At 54.1% G+C, this 2,106-nt stretch overlaps 1 protein-coding gene across 1 annotated transcript in view; it reads left to right on the top strand.

The window, feature by feature from the left end:
- The first annotated feature begins 152 nt into the window (after window positions 1-152).
- Ostf1 (osteoclast stimulating factor 1) overlaps window positions 153-2,106 on the top strand; it is a 46,452-nt gene continuing 44,498 nt past the window's right edge. The window contains exon 1 of the mRNA XM_021652917.2: window positions 153-291. The gene's annotated coding sequence lies outside the window, so the exon portion shown is untranslated. The remainder of the gene's footprint in view (window positions 292-2,106) is intronic.

Raw genomic sequence — 2,106 nt, 5'->3', positions numbered from 1 at the left:
CTCCCCGAAGTAGAAGGGCGGGGCCCCGCGCTCCGGAGTGGGCCGGACCTCCGAGGCTCTCCGCAGCCAATCAGCGGCCGGCGAGGCGCGGCCACTTCCTGGTGGGAAGGCAGGGCTGTCTGCGGAGCTCGCTGGTCCGAGCGTCCCGCACCGGCAGCGCGCGGGTCCCGAACGACCGCGGCCAGCGCAGAGTGGCGCCCGGTTCCCGTCTGCGTGTGGGGCTCCCGCGGCCGAGCCTGGCCGCTCCGCGTAGCGCCATGTCCAAGCCACCTCCCAAACCGGTCAAACCAGGTGAGAACTGGGCGCGCCGCGCGTGCGGGGGTCCAGACTGCGGGACCCGGCGCGGGACTTCCCGGGGAGCGCCCGCGGGCTCTCCCCGCGCTGCTGTCCCGGGCGTCCGAGCGATGTGGTGGCAGCACCTAGGTCGCGGCCACTTCCTCATAGTTCGGCGTGTCGCTGTCAAGTTGGAGTTCTTGACCGGCCGGCGAACGGGAAGTGCGCTGCGGCTGGGTGGGGTTTGCGCCGGACAGCTGCGGGGCCCGGACCGAGCGGGCCCGGCACTCTCGGGAGCTTTGGAGAGCTGCACCCGCGTTGCCAGCGAGACAGTCCGGGCTGCGAGCCCCCCGGCTCTCGGCCTTAGGCAGTGTCACTCTGTCCACGCGTCCCAGTGCTTTGCTTAGGGCGACTCCGGCGAACCTGACTGGAGAGAGCGCGGAGTTCCTCCGAGCAGTTTTCCTGACCACTCTTCCTGGTTCGCTTTTTAAGCGTTGTTCTTAGAGTGTTTTCTGCGAGAGAATTTAAAAAGAGACTGCTATATTTCAGTTCAGCCAGGTAAACTCGAAAGGAGCTCTCGTTTGGATAGGTGTTAACAGGAATCATAGAAAATGGGAGATTAGTGACTGAGGAATTCCCAGCCCCTTCTCTTCTCCTACGTCTTTGATATTGCAAAGGCTGAAACGTGAGCCGTTTACAGTAATCTTTATAGCAACCTTCGCTCCTTCGGTGATTTTTTTTTCCCCTTGAGTTTTTTTTTTTTTCTTAAGTCAGTCACTCCAACTTTAATTATCACCTACTTTTATTCTTTTGAGGCAGTATCAAGCCCCTGAACTAAAAAATAATGTGCACGCATTTGTGAGATAGGCATCTTTCTGACGATTTAAATTTTGCAGTGCCTAGTGTGAAGGAAGTGGCTTAGGCTGGCTTTGGCCTGAGCAGAGTCTGGGCGGTGCTGGTTGAGGCTGCCGTCCATGTGAAATCGGAGAAGTTTGCAATTTGCAATTTAGATGCGGATGTATGAGGTGGCAGTTTTGTAAACCCAGACGTGTAAGTCAGGACCTCAAGTGTCCAACCAGGCTGAGTTCTTTGATAGCCAAATGAAGCACTTGATTTTGAAGAATGTCCTGAAAACCAAGTCGTGAGGATTTTCGTCCCTCCAGACACATTAAAAGTGAAGTAGGAGTTGGATCTGTGAGTGCTGGCAGGGACCTGCCTTTGTGTTCGTGATTGCGAACTTGTGTGTTCACGCACCCGTGGGTGTGGTTTAGGACTCATCCTATTGCTAAGAGGAGATTTGCTCTGGGAACTTTTTTTTTCTACATCTCTGCCTTTTCTTCTCCAGCAAACCAGAAAGCACAGGGCTAATCATTTTTACTGTTTAGAGAAAACTCTGACCTCACCAGGATTTACAAGTGAGGCCCAAACATAAATCAAGTTGCCGTGAAAATCAGCTTGTTGGCCTAGTAACTTACAATAAGTGTTAGTGTCAGTAGGACTTAAAGCTGTGTGTTGGCTTTACTTGAAGACAGAAACCTTTATTGTCGTAGCTGGCCCACACGTACTGGGTGCCAGGCACTGGTCTAGTCACCAGGACATGTTTGAATTCATCCATTTCTTGCTCTCAGGTCAGCACCTTTTTTATTCCCATTGCCCAGGGGGGAATGGAGAGGGCGCAGAAGGGTTAACTCACCTCAGGCGTGGAGTGGGATGTATCTACCGTGGAGGAGTGGAGCTCAGGTAGTCAGACTCCAGGATTTGTGCTTTGCCTCTGTGTCAGGAGCCCTGAATATTTTACAGCTGGATAGGTATCCACAAGAACTAGGTTTCCGA

This window comes from Meriones unguiculatus, chromosome 1 (assembly GCF_030254825.1).
Source record: "Meriones unguiculatus strain TT.TT164.6M chromosome 1, Bangor_MerUng_6.1, whole genome shotgun sequence".
Lineage (NCBI taxonomy): Eukaryota > Metazoa > Chordata > Mammalia > Rodentia > Muridae > Meriones > Meriones unguiculatus.
The sequence above is the reverse complement of the archived record's forward strand: the minus strand, read 5'-3'. Positions and strand labels throughout refer to the sequence as shown.